This window comes from Neopelma chrysocephalum, unplaced genomic scaffold (assembly GCF_003984885.1).
Source record: "Neopelma chrysocephalum unplaced genomic scaffold, ASM398488v2 Primary Assembly neopelma1_66, whole genome shotgun sequence".
Lineage (NCBI taxonomy): Eukaryota > Metazoa > Chordata > Aves > Passeriformes > Pipridae > Neopelma > Neopelma chrysocephalum.
The window spans coordinates 8,465,417-8,485,092 of NW_020897725.1; the positions used below are offsets into that span (position 1 = coordinate 8,465,417).

General features: G+C 38.7%; 1 protein-coding gene across 4 annotated transcripts in view; it reads right to left on the minus strand.

Annotated features, from left to right (window-relative positions):
• FAM49B (family with sequence similarity 49 member B) overlaps positions 1-19,676 on the minus strand; it is a 96,768-nt gene that overhangs the window by 38,651 nt on the left and 38,441 nt on the right. For all 4 annotated transcript variants that reach the window (XM_027684458.1, XM_027684459.1, XM_027684460.1 and 1 more), the window contains exon 2: positions 3,915-3,992. The gene's annotated coding sequence lies outside the window, so the exon portion shown is untranslated. The remainder of the gene's footprint in view (positions 1-3,914; positions 3,993-19,676) is intronic.

Consider the following 19,676-nt stretch of genomic DNA (forward strand, 5'->3'; position numbering starts at 1 on the left):
TGAGCCTTTAAACCAAATTCAAAGCTCACTTCTTTTTAAACTTACTCTACTAACTGTTGCAGTAGGACTACTACATGTAAAAAAAGGATATTTTGGAAGAGGTCTACACTGAAATCTGCCTGATTATAGTAAAAAAATCCTGTCATTGATCGTTTGCAGATTAATACAATCTTTATTCAAGGTTTTAAGTAATTGTACATCTACTGTGGGAGAAAAGATACCACATTACGTTGCCTCAGCACAGGCAGATTATTTACACTGATAATACACACTGTTAGACTTTAAAAAAAACACAGAATTGCACAAAAGCTTTTAGCCCCTTGATGTATTCCTGTGCTATTGCAGTGAGCCATATAAAACAAGCTCCAAGATAAAATACAGCAAATAAGTAGAAGACAGTTCAGTTCAGCCTAAAAGAACCTCCTCCTTACCTTAGATACTGGCACTAATACAAAATAAATGCATGCTGGTGGAATATCAGTAACATGATCAGAATTTCCACCACAATGTTTTGAGTGTCAAAAACACAAGAAGTACTTGAACTCCATGTACTAAGAACCATTTCCACAAACCCACTTTCACATGGGTGGCAAATCAATTCAAGAGGTTCTGCTCAATTTACAGGCAAGCCAACAACAATATATTTAGAGCAACGCCACCAAAGGAGATTGTTTTTAACTAGTGGCACAAATGGGAAGTAAAAGTGGTTTCAGTTGTCAGGAAGACGTCAATTTTTCTTCGTGTATTTACAGTCTATAACCTCATTGTTGTGGATTATTCTTTTACCCCGATGTTCCCATATTACTCTGCTGTTGGTATCTGGTAGACTCTGCACTGAAAGCTTTTCAAGTTGCTCAGAAGCATTTGTAACTTCACCACTTTCTATGTTGGTTCTATAAGTTTCCCAGAAAAAAAAAAGTCCTTCTGAAAGCACCCATTAAAAGCTGCACATTTATAACACCTATTTCCTAGTTTAACATTTATCACTGAGCAAAACAAAACAGAACCTTGCTTTATATTTTTTGCACCACATTTGACTTTACATAAACTTCCCCAACGGTCAAAGTCATACAGAAGACTGTAAACACATGCAATAAGGCCTCACTCAATACAGCATCTCTTCTGAATGAGATCCTTCACTTCTAACCTTTTGCAGGCACACAGTTAAGGGTACAACAAGCTTTTCTGCTCTTTTTAAATTTAACACATATTAAGGGCTTTGCGCTAAAAGACTCACATTGTTACTGAAGAGAATTTAAAGATTCTTCCCAAGACGAAACAAAACATTTAAAAATGTGTCAGCCAGACAAATGCTACTTTTGTGAGAGCTATACAAGCCACAACAAAGAGTTCTCAAAACTAATAAAGTGACAGGTATGCATTTGCTTCCACTTTGCAAACATAATACTGAAGGTGTTTTCATATTTACTAAAATTAGCATAAATGCAAAACCTGTTAATCCACCAACAGTGCAATATTAGTCCTTGAACAAAGACTCCACAACATATTAATCAGTTTGCTCAAAACATCTCCCTATCATCATTACAGGGGAACAATTCTAAGTTGTGTGGAAAGATTTTTAAATCTTCAAGGATGCAGACAAGTTCAAGCTGCATATAAGAGATAACGCTATAAAATGAGAGTGAATAATTATCAGAGATTATATGTCAAAGCAGGAGACAATTATCAAGATCTTTTCTGAATGACTGATACTCTGGAAAATAATCCCATACAAGTAAGTTAGCATAATGAAAAAGAACAGCTAATACATGAAAAATAGGGCAAACACTAAAATTTTATATGTCCTTCAGTGTCCTGTGATAATGGACAGTTGAAACATCCTAACCAGAAGAAATACCACCCAGATAAGATGGGCATGCATGTCTCACACGCACTTGGGATAGTCTGCACCACTTCAAGGACCAGACACGTTCTGCCCCAAGGGATGCGGCATCTGTGTATCACATTCTCTTTTCAGCACGTTCCCATAGTTGGGGGCCTGAGCTGAGACCTGTGTCAGGTCTAAAATGCAGTAGAGCTCAGCAGCCTCTCAGCTTCAGTCTTCCCAGATCAAAGTTAATGCTGGAGACAGTGAAATCAAGTTTGTGCAGCACAAACTAAGCTGAATTAAGACAAATACTTTACCACAGTTGCAGACAAAGAACTACTTTATAGAACTACCCAGTTCAGTCAGCATGGCCATCCTATTAAACTCCTCTCTCTGAGAGAAATGGGGAGATGATGGGGTAGGAAAGGAAGCCAAAGTAGGGAAAAGGACAGAGGGCCCTTAGCTTCTAGGCTAATGAGCTTTTCAGTCTTCTGTATGGGGCAAGATATGAACCCAAATTTAGGGACAGACACACATTACTTATTCACACCATATACCATCAAAATAATCTAAAGTAATAACCTAAAAATAACTATCAGATAATTATAACATGGTTCAAAATTTATGCTGGCCACGCAGTGTTTTGGTACCTCCAATGGTGACACACTACACACCACAGGTTCTTTCTCCTGTAAGTTTAAGGACATGCACTTTCAAACTAAGTATTTGGGGAAGAGTCTCATATGCATTTTAGCTTCAGGAGCTGCAACTTTACATGGCCAGGCAACAAAGCTGTTGAAATTACCACAAAGAGCTGTACTATGCAAGTCATCCTTATATAAAAAAAAAGACTAAAAAGTCAGACATTGTTTTTACTACGTCACTTCTAACATGCACATTATTGACCACTATAAGCCTTCAAAACTTTTCTATCATTAATCTAGGTTTGGCAGAGTAACAGAACAGAGTAGTTTAATATTCTCTGCAACAGCTACACAACACAACTTCATAAAGTTATCCTCGATGGCTTACAAAACTTAGGCAAATTAACTGGCAAGTGAAGATTAATAAAGCATCTGTAAATGCATAAGTGATAAAAGTTCAATGTTTTCTTACTGGCTAGGATACTGCTTCTTTCCATGTTCGTCTTTGAACCCAGCTGCATCACCCCATTCTGGGCTGAGAACCCTCCTGACACAAGTTTACTAAGCCCTGGAGCTCAAGTGGTGGCAATAAACAGAAAGGTAGGATTCCAGTTTCACAGAAGGTAGATAGTAAGGTACAATTACAGAGGAAAACTGCTACTTCATGCATAACATTAATTATTTGAAAAGTGAGCTGCAAATCTGGTACCCACTATCAACACCAAGACATATTCAAATGTCCTAAATCCTCATGTTTTCTTGTGATTGCTTGTAATAGTGTAGTTTAACAAATTATGGGCTGGCAAACTGCTGTTAAGTGGTCATAGCTCTTCACTGATGATCCTTTTATCACTCAACCTACAGGCAGCCTGTACACGACTTTAAACACCTGGAAATTACGAGACATCCTCAGTTTTATTATATTATTTTCAGTGAAAATTATGCTTCACCAAACAGTCATTGAACAATTACAAGCACATTAATGGCATCTTCCAAAACATCTGAAGTTCTGCTAAAGCTTCCTTTCTTCTCTCTCCAGACTCTGAAGCATCAGATTTGAAGTTTCACTGTTTGCACTACCACACTTCAAACAGTATTTATATAGGACCGGGTACAAATGCATTGTATTTGTCTCAGCTAAAAAGGCAAATAGACAATGTTTAACGTGCCAATACAGGAAAAAACCCAGTCTTTCTTCTCCTACCAAGAGAACAGGAATCTAATCAATTTGTATTCCAGTTTAAATACCCACGTTATCCACCGCTACTGAGTCTTTTGTCTGGTAAGCTACAGACAGTTAGAAAGAAAAAATATTGCATGAGCTACTTCTTGCTTTCAATAGATCCAAAATATATACAAAAATACTTCCTACTTCTTGGCCTAAAATATTATGGAAAACTAAGAAACATTCTACAAGAAAAGAAACCTAAGGAAATGTTTACCAGCTGGTAGTATCTTCTTGCAGTCTTAACAGAGAACTGCCTTCTTCAGATTACCAATGCAGCAGCTCGCCTTCAGATCTGAAAAAACAGAAGAACCCCATTAAACACAAACAATATACAGCATTTCAATCACATAAGCCAGTGCCAGGGGTAAATCAAAGTTGATCCTGCCAAGGAACCTACATAATTCCTCAGGAATGCAAATAAAACACACCAATTTCAAAAACACTTGTTATTTTATGGAAGTGACATTACAAGTGAATGGAGAGGCATCCTTACAAACCCTGAGTCGGTAAGGCCACTAGCCAGCCATGATCACAAGCATCAGAAATAGAGCATTGCATCTCAGCATTACCGAGTTAAGTCACATATAGTTACGGCACAAAAAATAGAGCATTACATCTCTGCATTACGGAGCCAAGTTACACATAATTGCAGCAGAAAAAAGTAGGTCTCTGTTCAAGCTTTATTTACAGTGTTATATATATATACATATCGCACACAGGGAAAAAATGCTTCATTGCTACAGTTTTCATCAGTTAAAGAAAAATGTAGCCAGTGAAAGTTTTTACCTTTCTGAACTTTCTGTATGTTAACCAGGATTTCCTGCTTCAAAACTAATCTTCTAGTTTAGAAACAAACCATTATTTGGATGGTCAGACAAAACAGCATTTCCTACGGAAATGCAGCACAGATTCCACTGCAAGCATTCGAAAGGTGTTTAAGTTCATTTGGAGCAGATTTCTATAGCAGTCTACCCTTTTTAGTACAGTAACTGGATGATGAACTGGCCAAAACTGGCACCTTTCTATTGTGGTGAAAGGTTCATAAACCTTATCCCTTTGAGGTTTTGTAGGCTGCTTCTGTTTGAGGGATTTCGGGTAATTAAAATATTTGAGCGTTGCCACTTAACCTGTCTCCAGTAAAACCACTGCTGTTCCTACTTCGGGTGTTCCTGGTACCAGAATCCACCCTTCTAATATGTCACATGTCAAGGTTTCTTTCAAAGAGTGATCTTCCCATTTTGTACTCCAATTCTCTTTCTGCTTCTACAGCAAAGTCAAGCATATTTTGTAATGCATCTGTTTTTAGCACAAACTTGTTTTAGAAATATAAAATCCCTGTCATGTCATTTCAAATCCAGCTGAAGAAGCATGAAAAATTCAGCGTTAATTTGTATTTAATCAGCTATCAGCAGTTCCTCTTTCATCAGGTAATCCTGATTAACAAGCATTTAACAAAAAATATGCTGCTTTGCAGTAAATTTTCCAATCACAAAGGCCATAACATTACTGATTTGTCCCAGCTTAGGAAGCATGGAGGGAAGGGGAAGAGCTATGAAGTATCAAGGCTGGGGAATGATTTTAGTCACAGTGAAAACTACCATCAAAAGATACCACCCATTGCCTCCTGCCCTCTCCACAAAGGAAAAACTTGCAACCTGAAAAGCACAGCTAAGAAGAACAAGTACTCTGAGATACTATGCAAAATTTAATTGACAAATAAAATCAAGGGATCCTATTCACAGCTACACTGAAGCAAACAGTTGCAACAGACAGTTGAAAAGCAAAAAAAAAAAGAGAGAAAAATGTTAAAAACCAATAACTTCTGCCAATTTGTATCAAGGCAGCACCTGAGATAAGCAAGTGCCTGCCAAATTAATGTGGTCTTTTTTTTTTTTCTGTAAATGTCATAATAAGCACTATTTCTCTGTCCTGCAGAAGGAGAAATCTAAAAAACACCCAAAACACCTCATTCACTCTGTTAAAGCATAGGCTTTGTTTTAACAATTGTTCCACTACCCAATTTCAGTCCCTTTCATTCACAGTCCTCTTGCCAGGCAAGTGTATAAAGTTAACAATTCCCTTAAAAACTTTTGAATGGAAGCCATAAGGTCCTTCCACTCATGCTGCTTGGCAAGAGCTGAGCAGAGCAGTTCTGTCACTTCCTACATTCTATAACAGGATTGAAAGTCCTGCTGCCTGAGTGGCCATTTATGCAATGCAACATGTGCAAGTTCCTTCAACATATTCCACAAAAACACTTCCTTCTACCCTGCTACACTACAGTATGAAAAGCTTCCTATTCAGTACCACTAAATGGGTTGTTTTTCCAAGCATGATTGATCATTTTGTTTAACAGAAATTTTGTTATGTTTCCACTGGACCAACGCACACAGAATCATGCTGCCAAATTCAATTTCTGAGATTTTAACTACCTGAAGACACATGCAGGAATTTGTTTTACTGAAAGCAATATCTAAGCCTGCTGGAGACTCTTTGGCCTCTCCAGTCCTGCACTGACCCCACTCCTGGCTGCTCAGCATTTCCCATGCTGTAGTTCCTTCTCCCTGGCAACCCATTCCTGCAGACTGGCCTTTAGGTGTGAAAGGGAAGCAAGTGGCAGCAGCAACAGCTGTGGAGCAATTCTGGATGGGAAAAGTCAACCTGCAAAACAGCTGTAGGTAACAGTGGACTGGAGAGATCGTGGAAACATCACAAGCAGTGGAACTGCATCATCTGCCAGTGCTGGGCAAAGAATAAAGCCTGGTGTGACAGGAGGAACTGGAGAGGTAAGAGGATGCTGCACAGGCACGCTGGCCAGGAGCAGCACTGCATGTGGGAAACACAGGGGTGCTGGAGTGGGATCACACAGAGAAAGCTGCAGACAGGTGATCCCTTTGGAAGATCTCTACAGCTTTCAAGGCAACAATTCCTTATACATGATCTAGATTAATCCAGTTCAGTCCATAAAACCTGTCAAGAGAGTTTTTTTGGTTTTTTTTAAACAACAGATGCCCAAACTGTAACCTATGATATAAATAACACAGCTGAGAAAAACCAAATTAGGTGGCATCTTAGTTTTCAGATAAAATTTGTTCACAAACTAATTTTCTTAACTTCAGTAGACCTTTGTGGAGCAAATTAATACAGTTTCTTTGACAGGCTAATGAGATTAGCAGGTGAACAACAAAAGAGTAAACTCATTCCCAGGAGATATCCTTGCTTGCCCTCCACACAGTGTGTTGGCATAACTTTACAGGATGGTGAGTTCAAAAGAAGGAAGCAGACAATAAACCCACTTGTTACTGCTAAATTAGGGAGACTTCATCTATTCATTTAAGTGACCATCCCTTACTTCATTAGTTCTGTCACTTAAGGGGAAGGTGGAATTAAACTCTGAAGTATAGCACCTGATTAAATCTCGTGCTCTACACAAAATTCATGCTCAAGAAAACCATTAACCAGGAAGATGCAAAGAGCCTTCTGTGAATCTCAGTGTTCGCTCTTCTCGGGTGTACATGTTCCAACAGGCAGAGTCACAGCCACTGATTCTCAGGCCTCCAAGTTTTGCACTCATTTAAGCTACAAGGAAGAAGACTTCTGAGAAATTTATTAATGGTTGTGTCCTCAGGAGAGAAGGGCAAAGCCACTAACATATGAGGTAATAGGTTATACTGAGAAATTCAGGGTACTCCATACAAGAGTTTGCTGAAATACTGTGGCAAAACAGGCAGTTACCATCAGACACAGCAGTTTCTATGTAGGGGCTTCAAGTTAACAAGCCACCATTAAAGCAAGACTGCCACTCACAGCCCAGGTAAGCCCTGTGTCAGAGCTGGCTACAAGTCTTCACAAGCAGGTTACAGGGATGACTCAGGGCTGAGATGCAGAGGGAAACAGGTCAAAATCTGTCCTGAAATTCTGCCCAAACCCTCAATTGCTGACCCAATAACACACACTCCTGGTCTCTGCCTTGCTCCAGTCGGACACTTCTCCCAAGTACACTACTGAAGTGACCATCGGGGTAGCCTGAGATGCCATTTCACTTCCTCTGTTATTGGTAACCTACACGGTGCCTCTTCAAAGGCTCAGACAAATTTAGATTTCACAACTTAACATGCAGGTTATTTCAACTCAAAAGCTTTGTCTGAAGTACATTTAGGAGCAACTCCACCTCTCCATGTAGCCTGTATGCCCAACACTGTTGTATAGACATGAACCACAGTTAAAAACCTCATTACATACATCCTCTTTGCCTGTGCTTGATTTCACTTAGCTGAAAGCACAGGGTGCATAGAAGAGACAGCAATGTGCATTTAAGGTGATGTATCCTCCCTGACACAAGATCACAACAGACGGCTAGAGACAACAGCCCATGATAAGAGATATCTGAAAAGCAGAGTATACAAATTGAGTTAAAGAAAAAAATAAGCCATAAAGATAACTAAGTGTCAGAAGGCTTATGGTAGTTTACAAACAATTCTGTTGTCAGACATAAACACAGCACATACATTGAGCAGTCAAAATAATCCCTGCAGAGCTTTTGGCAGGCTACTCTTCATAATAAGGCAGCTACAAAAGAAGAGGCAGAAAGCAACACAATCAGTGTCCTACAAAAATAGGAACACCTACAAATACTAGAATTCACAGATAGTTCCATGACAAGCAAAAATCGAGAATTTTACAGCTTACTAAAATGATACAGACTATTTTTTCCCTTACAAACACATATTGCCAAAACTTTAATTTTCAGTTGAAAGAGGAAATTCTCCTGTGATCTGAGGAACTGGTAGTCAGAGAACTATGAAAAAAATCTCCAAATTTACTTCAACACAGCTGAAAAAGTAAGTTCTCATTCCTTTATTTCCAGGATAGAAATGAAACCAAGTGTTTAAGATCAAAGTAATTACACTAAAATTCAAGTCTGAGCTTCAACTGTACATCATACAGTTAATAACCCTGATGCTAAGACACATTCCAAAGTTAAGACTATCTGCCTCTGGAAGACTAGCTCTGTTTCCCTGTAACACCATAGCACTCTAGTGACACCCTGACCATTTTCAACATCAAATTATTACTTTTCTTCATTCACCAGAACAGCATCAGCTACAGGATTTAAGCATGCTATTCCTTACAGGTTTGAGATATGCAAAACAACAAAACATATTAACTTACCAGAAGCTAATTTTGTGTGTAAATGAAGATCATCCAGTTCATTAAGAGTTGCAAAGACACGTATGGAAAAGACACGCATAACCTTCCTTTGTCCCACAGCAAACATTTGTCACAGGTTTAAGGTATTATCAGCCCAACACAATGCATTCCTTGAAGTATAATTTACCAATGGAGCACTGACCAGTTTTTCCTCTGATAATTATTCCAAAGTAATAGAAAGGATTTCCATCTGTAAATAGTTTCTCCTGTCAGTGCCGTATTGCAGCTTTCAAACACAAGTTCAGTACTGTGGCATGGTTTAGCAACTTCCCTTAAAAACACAGGTTTTTCAAAGTAACTCTAAGTACTACAGAGGGACTGAATCCTAGTAGGTGACTACCCTTATCACCTTTTTTTTAAAATTATTTATTAATTACAACTGGGAATAGTGCATGCTTCAGTTCCAGTAGAGTTTGCTCACACTGCAGAAGTTCTATTACCAGACCACTACTTACCTTCAAGCCCTTATTCACCCAGCTTCTTGGAGCTCATGAACCTATGCCTATATTTACTGTAAATGCAGCAATAAGGTGGTAGCTCTTATGTAAAAAACCAACCAAACTGAAATTGCTAAATACCTATTCCATTTAGCCACATAATGAGCGTATTCCTCTGTTTCAAAGATAAATGTGGAAGTGGAGCTGTAATGATGCCAATCATCTGAATACTCTTATAGAGGCCAGGCTTAAAGTTTAACTATGGGCAGAGAAGAATATATTAGATGCTGGACATGAAAAAACATCATGAGTGTTTTCTCTAGTTCCCTTTTAAAACTGAGCTGCTCCTTAGAGAGTGACTAAAGCCTTTAGAATGACTCAACTTAGAGATGAAGAGGTAGCACACAGATGACATGTTCTCCAGATTAGTTACGGAGCAGGTTTCCTCAGCAGGCTGAAAAGGGCACATACATACAGTTACACAGAGACTGAAAGAGGACTAATCTTTTCCTACTCCCAGTGAGAGAATGTTCTTGATACAATACAAAGGAGGAAGACAATCAAGTTCAGATCATGTAACTCATACAAACTTAGTCAGAAATGTCAGGAGCAAGTTACGTTTTGTCATACAGAGAATAGGTACAACCTGGAATGCTTCTTCCCTCTCAAGTACAGGCACCACATATCTTTTGACCCCAGATCTCAGTTAATGTATGTTTTCTCCTTGGATACACAACACTCAACCAAGGCACTGAATTACGTTGCAGAAACCAGGAACTACCCCATGGAATCAACATCAGACCAGTCCTGATTCTTCTACTATCCACAGAGGCACAATAAAAGGTCCCTGTGTGACCAGAACCAGAAGACCAGGAGTTCTGTTTTTTAAGAGCTTTAACTGTTCAAGTTATGAGCAAGCTACACAAACCCTGCAATAAGTTCAGGCTCATAACCATAGGATAGAAGCTGCATATCCCAACTCCAAGAACAGTTTAAGATTTCCATTGGACAGAGATCTGTTGTAAGCAAAGACTAAACACAAAAGACTTTCCCCCACTCCACAAAAATTCCTTCTCACCAGGTTCTGCTGTGCTTAGTCTTTCCTGGATCCACACCTTAAACCCTAATTCATAACATGTCCCAGCTTCAGTGTCCTTAATATTTTTACTCATAAAGTGTCCCAGCCTCAGCTGGAAGAGAGGTACCAGCCTGGCTCAAAGGTAGACAATGAATTAAAGACTCTTCAAATAGAGGGTAGAGTGAAGTGTCCCTTATGCTACCATCAGTAGGTTATTATGCCAGAGTCTACCATTTAAAACCTCTGAAGAGGAGGGAAGGGCAGAGGAAAGATGCTATGAATCCCCAGCTCTGGATAGTTGGTCAATACATCCTTTTTTCCCCCCTCCTGTTTCCTATTCCTCTGGATTTAGACAAGCTTGTTATCTAGTCTACAGAGAGGCAGGAATTAGTTCCAGCTCTTAGCGATGTTTACAGTACCTAACTTTATCTGATGTGTAAATAGTTTAAGCTCTTAGCTTAAGCAGTCTGAATGATCTTTTTAGGAACCAATATTTGCTTAAAAAAAAAAAAATACTGCAAATCTTATGTTTTGAGACCTTGGAGTAGGAAGCTTTAGCCCCAGAAGGTTGTCTGCAGACTGTCTCAGCTTTTACATCCGCTTCTCACTAGTGAGACATTTAAGGCAACTGGACTCCTGTTTCTGCACAGGAAATCTGATGAATTTTAAGCCATTCTTACGCTCTCACATCCTCCTATTTAGGTCTGCACTGAGAGAGCACAAGATCTTTGTTCAAAGGGTCCTTGCAGATGCCATCATCTCCAGAGGCATTTTTCCTACATTTAATGTGCATGTTGCAACCTCATTCAAAACAGGAGCACAACAATTTTTCTATATTACCCTGTATTTGGAGTAACAAAGGAAGCATTTAAGAACAAGTCTTACATTTTTCTGCTTAAGCGAAATAACAAACATCAACACTCAAATAGTCACATACATGTTCTAGAGACTGCAACAAGGGAGTCAGTTCATGCTTTTCAACTCAAACTTTATCCTGGAACAGAGGTCAAATAAAAAAAAAAAAACAACTATTTTTATTTAGAGAGTTGTCACACTACAAAGCTTTTTTGCAACAATAAGGCTAGAAAGACTTACCTGAAGACTAACGGATTTTGACATAGAGTTTATTACGAAGAAATGCAGCCATAAAACTCAATTAAATACACACAAGAAGAAAAGGAACTGTATCACATAAAACTGGGGAATCGTGGCCAGCATAATTCTGGTAGACACAAAGCAGACATGCATATATAGCAGCTTCCCTTCACCCACTTATCATGAATTTGCAAGTGGATGCACACACAACAAGAGTATCGTTAGTACAAGGACTTCAGGCATCACAAAAAAGTCCTAGGACCATCAGGTTCAAGAGTACCATTGAATAACAGGGATAAATTGTACTAATAAGCATAACCAGACTTGAAATCAAGGTGCCTGGCTTTTGCAATCTCCAAATTTAGATCAGGGACTCCATCAAACCACACGATGAGAGAGTTGCTCTACAGGCGGATCGTGCTTCAGGCTGCTCCTTCAGGAGAAACCCACAGGGCCCTTCCCACACCGTGCAATCAGAGCATGGGCAGCGCCACGTATGAGGTTAATGTCCAACCAAATGGAAGGCAGAGGCTCCTGAGCTCTTCAGAAACGTGGTAACCAGAAAAGTGTGACAAGAGCTGTGTAACAGAAGCCCAGAAGGAAGCTCCAGCTTGGCGAGAGGTATAAATGAAAGCGTGTGCACCATCGAAGCCTTCTAGGAAGAAACTGGATCTATCACGTGGTGCTGTAGTACTCATCTGTTCAAGGACTATGATTCAGTGCCTACAGGGCGTGTTGGATGGCGTACAGATGCACAGATTAATTGCACACCATATACGTGTCTGGCTGCTGACAGGAAAAGGCTACACACACACACAGAGTTAAGAGCACTCAGAGAAGTTAAATCATCTGCTGTAACAGGACTGACTACAGAAAGCTTCCATATCATCTGTGTTGGAAGGAGTCTCAGAATAAGTGAGGCTAGTTAACTTTCACAATACACAGGGTTTAGTGTGAGGGTCGCCGTGCCCAGCATGAGCTAGAACAAACATTACCTACTATGGAATTATTTGCATTGCTATACATGAACTTACACAATTTATCAGGGACATCTCATGTGGCAAAGACAGTGCCAAAGAACTGGATGATTTATGGGTGTTCTTATAGCAGAACCTCCTGTAGCAGGAACTTTCCAACACAGCAGACATTTTCCAGCAATCTCTGAATACTGGAATATGACAAAAACAAGACAGAGGAAGTGAGAAGACTTACATAACAATAAATCTCATTAATAAAGATACGCTTGTCACCGTGGCTAAACTATAAAATTACTTTTGCCTTATGGTACTGCCATAAGCACCATAGAAAGCACAATAACAAAGGGAGGTTGACTTCATAAAGAGCAATGCAAAACCCCTTTGGCTGATCAAGAGGCTTCCAGTAGCTTTTCTGTCTTTCAATAAAAATTAGTCTGGTTTTTAAAGATTAAGACAAGACAAACATTAACTCATTCATTATTTTACCACTCAAATCTAGAAATAGATGTTGGCCTTCTTGGCCCCTATCTCTCATATTTTTGTGGAAAATTAGTTATTTGCTTAAAAATACAAGTATCAGCAAAAATAGTATTAAAAACAAAAAACCAAATCCATCAACAATGACTAAGATCTTCCAGATCTGAAAGAATGAAAGGTTTTCACTTGGATGTACTTTCAGTTAACATTGCTGAAAAAATTAAAAGAGTTCCACAGGCTATTACTAACCTTGCTTCTATCTTATAAAGACGTTTTATTAGGAATCATTCAGATACAGAAACTCAATCTAACGTTGCAGTTAACAGGGAAACACGCATTTGATCCCTGTTTTTACTACAGACTTCCTATTTGTTTCCAGGTAATCAACGTTACTGTGCCCCAGTTTCTTATCTTATCTTTCTTAGTGATGAGGCAAAACATCCAACACTGAGCAGAGCAGGACTTTAGCCAGGTGTGCAGTCTGAATTCTGCTACACCAAGAGTTACTAAGGGCAAGAGTGGATGAATCTTGAAGGGGGTAAGCGCAGAGGAGGCTGTTTAGTGACCCTTCAAGGCAGTCAGTGAGGATACACTGGGTGAAGCACACACGCAGAACACCTCCAAAATCTCTGCACTACATCATGTTACAGACAGAAGTTGCTGAAGCAGTACAGACTCCAAAAATCTGATACTGCATTCCTATCTAACAAAGATATTCATGTTAAACTCTCATCCATCAACCTCAAAAATAATGGAAGTTACTGCTTTACTGCTGAAAACTTGAGCTTCTTAAGCCTTTAAGATAAGGCCCTACAGACAGTAAGAAGTTAACTAATCACTTGAGACAGTCCAGTCTAATCCTGGACATAACAAACAGTAACTTCACTTCAATATGTACATTATAGTTCTGTCCCAAAAAAATCTTTTATTAAGACTACTTTGAATAATAATAAAAAAAACCCATGCTAATATTCCAAACTGCTGACCAAACCATCTTTTTACAGAGATGACAAATAAAAATAATTTAAAAACCCTGAAAAGATGCACATGTTAAACACAATGTGCTTGAGGGGAGGAAATGTTTCATCCAGGTCAACCAACTGCAACGCTGGTTACTGCTGGATTATTACAGAGGAATGTCCTAAAGTGTCTTGTACTTAGAACAAACTTATTAAAAACAATGCTGAACCTACACTGGGACAACTTTCGAAGATGAAAATTGAGTGTAAGAGTATAATTTGCATTCTACTAGGTGTATTTAAATCAAATTTATAGAAAAAGCTGCTCCCATGGAAGAAGCCTTAGAGTCAAAGATAAATTTGAGCTCAAACCATTAACAGGATCCAAAAATTCTATCCCCATCTCATATAAGAAGAGTCTGAAAAATAAACCACACTTAGAAAAGTAAAACTGCCTTCTTGGTTTGTTCGTCAGACAGAGTATCGACAGAGTATCCTCCATTATCATGAACACCACACTTATGACAGAAGTTATTAAGCAGTTCATTAGAATGTGAAAAAAGTTCTCAAGAAATCAGGCAGAGAAACAGTGGTAGTTCACAAAGGTGGCATCTCTAATTCTGGTTCCATGTCACATTCTTAACAGATAGCAGAAGGCACAAGCAGCTACAGTTTCTTCACCAACACTGAAGCCTCCAAATAAAATGTACCACTGCCACGAGAAGTGGACTCAAAACCTGTAACTTCAGGCACAGAGTTGTCACATCCTGCTGATGCTTGAACACAACATTTATGAGAACTAATTCATGCTAGTTGCGAGAAACCCCATATTTGTAAGGCAGTTTCTGGAGCCTCACGTGCTGCCTTGGTGCACATACAAAGCACCGCAAGAGCAATGTATGGTAGGAAATTCAACTCTGAGGAAGGAACAGCTGCTTCCTAACCTTAAACTCCTGTACATACTGCTAAAGTTTTGATTATCATAACAAATTATCAAACAGCATTTTACAGACATTTAGTTTCTTCCACTGAACACTCTGCCTGTAACGAGAAAGAGCTGCTTCAGCACCCACTTATGTCAAGGGATCACTGTTCCAAAATGTCCCACTACATTGGGGTAGTGCCAAGCCACTGAAGCAGATTTATTTCAGAAAACACAGCTATAACTTTTCTACTAGCCAATAAAACTTACTACCTAAAGGCAGAGACTTTCAACCGCCTTCCAACTGCCGCTCTTTCTAGTTTATTGTCATAAGCCCATATCTGTAAGACCAAAGGTAGAACACTTCCCTTGATATGTCCATCTGCAAGAGCAGGGGAATGGCAAACAGGATCATTCCCTAGTATACAAACTCAATTAGAATTAAGTCACACTTACACAGAATGACATGAAAGTTTAAAAGACACACAACGTGAAAAGCAGGTTACTTAAGACCAGATAGTGACACAAAAGGGGTGGTGGAGAGGGGCAGAAAGAGAAATACGGACAGAAACCAGCCCACCGATGGATATACCTGATTCAGATGAGCATCCTGCTCATGTTGATGGGAAGTTTTTTAATATAGTCACTATACTCTAAAGTACCTTGGGCTCCCACAAAGCTGCTGTCACACACCCACAAAAGAAGTGTAGCTTTGGAATTTCTGGTTTAAACTGAATTAATATTTCATGCCATCAATTTTATGAATGCCAGTGTTCCATTAGGTGTCCTAGTGAGTAAATAAAATGCTTAAATATGGGATATACATTTCACATCTTATACCATTTTAGGTATTTCCAATGGGGAAAAAAAAGTGAGGTAGCAAACCCTAAACATCTCACTCTTTGCACAAAAATTACTCTAAATTTCACTCAGCCACATCAGCACCCTTCACAAGTTGACAGAAACATGCTCTACAAAAGAACGTCGTAATAGTTTAGTGGTTTAATCTGAACTTATTCCTACATTTCATCAGAAATCAAAGTTCCCCTGAAGTTTTCTTAACTATGAAACATTTTGAAAGCCTAAGTATTAACAAAGTTTTTAATAAGTTATATTATCTGTGCCACTGTTCCTGATTTTGAATCTGCCATCAAGCTGCATGCTTCCTCACCCTCACCAGGCTTCTCTAGTGTGGAAGCATTGTTATCAGAAATATTCAAATCAGTAAAGCACTCAAGAGTTGCAACACAGTTTAAAGTCACCACCATAAATGCCAATCCCAACATGCAAATTCATAGCTTTCAGCCCTCTCCTCAGTGTGTAGCTCTGTGCTGAAGGATAAAAAACTTCTTTCTGGCCTGTTACTCTTTAAAAATGTCCAACTGGATATTTTAAGGGAAAACAAGCATTTCTGAAGAGGTCGAGATTCAAGATTTTGGTTCTGCTTTCAAAAATTCTAACCAAGTCTACTTTTCTCTATTTACAGAATAGATACTCAGAGACTAAAATAGACTCTATTCTAATTTAAAGAAACCGAAACCTGCCTGTGCATAGGCATTTTTTTTCCCATTTCTGAAGGCAAAGAGAAAGCAGTTTCAGAGCCTCGGCTTAGTTAGGAAGGACGAAAAACTGTCCTACAAGTATTTGAGGATAAGAGACCAGGCCAAAATAGTACAAGTCTGGGAGAAATCTCTGTATATGGAAGCAAGTTCCTAGACAAAGTATTCAAATATGAGGTCGTCTTTGAACTTACCTGAGGTGAAAATGAAGTATCTGCAGCTACCAGCCTTGTTCTTATAAATCTCTCAACTCAGAACTACTCAAAACACTAATTTATACAGCTGTACTGTATCACAGTTAAGTGCAGGCAGACTTTCAGCCTACCACTGTTACTTGACTAAAAGGAGAAGTTAAACAAGACCCAATATCTGTTCAGTCAGTCTAGATTAATGTACTTTCAGTTTTAAAACACTCTTTAATTTACACTATCTCTATACAGCTATAACCACAAAGAAATGCATTCTCAAAGTATTCTTCATTGGCAGTGAAGCCTTGGCAATTTATTCCTTTCCTTAGCAGAAAGGAGATAAAAATCAAGGAATACCATTCCTTGCTTTCAATGAGGAGATAGCATACAATCTGCAAAAACAATTTTGTTGTACATATATGAACAAGTATCTGCAAAGAGAAAGGGTGAATTCAATATCTCCTTGTAGGTTAAGTGGGTTCCCATTATATTCTAACGTACATATAAAATTAATATTAAAATAGCACAACTATACAGAATTCAAAGGCAGGCATCAGGGCAATCAATCCCATGTTACTCCTGAATCTCACTGACAGTGAAGATTGCTTGTGACAAAGATCACAGGATTAAATCTATCTCCAAACTTTTATTTAAAGCATTTGCCTTCACAACTTCGATGGGAGGACATCCTTTAAGAGGTATCTGCAAGACAGTAAGTGGTTCCTAGCTTAAAGATCTGCTCTATCATCAGACCTGAAAATGTCCATTTGTCCTCCCAACAAAAAATAAGATCAGCTGGCCTGAATTATCAGCTTTTTTTTTTCCTTAAAAAACCCCACATATAAAAGCACAAAGGATGTTGGAATTTCATAAGCCATAACCCTTTCAGGTCCCCCTTACAAGTAACTTGTCAGTGACAACAGTTTATTGAAATTGGATTAGTAAGAATTATTGCCACTTCTTTACAAGGCTGATACTGTCAGAGGAAAAGCCCTGAGATACAAGACTTTGAGACTTAAAAATCTGAAATTGAAAATGAATGTAATGAACTATGAATGCTGAACAGAACTGCTACAAATTTATTTAAGCTTAGAAGGAGCCAGTAGACAGAGGCAGTAGTAGGAGGCAATATTAACCACTTTATCACCTGCTCCCATTATCTCCCAGGGGACACAAGAAGACAGATCTTTTATTGCTGTACAGCACAGAAAGGTTAGCTCTGAGAAAGCAGGAAATTAAAAAAAAACAACATTATAAAAATTGGGCAGGGGGAGAAGGCCATCATGCCAGGAACACAGTTAAAGCCATGTTGTAATTGAGAAGAAAATTGCAACTAGTTCCAAGAAAGCAGCTGTAGTTACGGGTTATGTAGCAGCTTGTCTTTTCACCAAAGTCAAACTTCCATCAATGTCTGTGTTACAACAGAGAAATTCTGCCTGTCAAGTACTTGCAGGATTTAATATCTGTATACACTTACACTTTCCCTCCATCTAACCATTAAAAACAAGATCAACTTTCTTGTTTGCAGATTGGAGTCAAAACTGTAACTTTTCATCAGCCACCTTTTATTCCAAAGGTGTTGCCATTCACACTAATTCACACTTCAGCCTAATTCCAATCCCAAGCACACACAGCCCTCAACACAAAATGCATGACAGTCAGTCAACACGTTACTGTTACGGACTCAAATAGATTTTGGTTGTACTTTGCATGTTTATTCAACACAACTCCTCCCAACTCCTAAGAATAAACCAAGATTTCTCTCCCATTTGCTTTACTCTTTAGACTGCAACAGCATCAAGATTGTCAAATACTCAGAAGTTCCCCAGAAAACTCAGCTCTGCCACCACGAGCACTATGCTTTTGTAGTGAGACCATCTTGCCTTCTGAGTTTAAAAACCAGAGCTTTATTATCAGTTGAGTTTTGGTTTGGTTTCTTTCCTTTTTTTTTCTAACCTTTCATGCTATCCTTCATACAGCTGAGCCAAGTCCTTCTACTTAACACCACTTTCAGCAGTATCATGGGATGAAAAATTCTCTCTTTTCTCGTGAGATAGTGTTCCATGTAGCCATTTAAAGTCAGATCTAACCAAATGGTGTTTAATGAATGCTGAGATATAAAAGAAAAAGGTACTTTGTCCATGTACAACAGAGATAACAGCAAAAAGAATTTGCTGGAATGTGTAAAATTTTTTTCATTTCCCCAACCACCCTTTATAGGACTAAGCCAGTTACTTTAACAGTAGCCACAAAATGATCTGCAATGTGTCATTTCCTGCTCATCTTTACACACGTGCACAAAAAGCTGCTGCTCGGCAGTCAAAATTCTGATAAGCTGAAAAGAAGACACTAACAAATATTTTTTTTGCCAAATTACCGTTCCATTTACACACTGTTTATGTCAGTTTTATACTAAGATACATTTTTGAATTTGGGGTTCTTTGTGAATATGACACTACTACAAAGATGGTGGTTTCCAATTTTCTTTAAACAGAACAGTCTGTCAGAACTATCTGGGGAGGCCAGTACTTGAAACTCAAGTTTGCTTTGAGGCAACAGGTTAGTAAACCATGGTCTTAAATATTGACTGTAATGCAGAGACACATCACATTTTGAATATACTTCTGAAAAGACCAGAAGTACAACACTCGTTTGAAAGAAATCTGAACATGGAAGGATGTCCTCCTTAACTTCTCAGCAGGGCTTACGTTTACGATGAAATGCAAATCAATAAAATCTTGGATCTTTCGGATATTCCACCAACTGCCAGCATTACATAAACCTGCAGTTTCCCAGGCTACTTTCCCTAGCAGCACAGTGTCACAAGAAAATATAAATCACAATTAGTACCTGAGGGTGAGTTAAATTCTAGCTTTCCTCGACAATGTTATTGACTGCCTTTGGATAGACTTCAGATTAGGACAAACTGTTCATTGGTTTTAGCCAGGAAAAAAGTTACGTTCATTTCAATTTTGCTGGTTGAGAATGTTCAGCTACGTGTTTGTGCAACTGCTGCTTTTTTACTAATAGTAAAGGATGGTAAAAGCTGTGCAACTGATCAAAACATTCACAA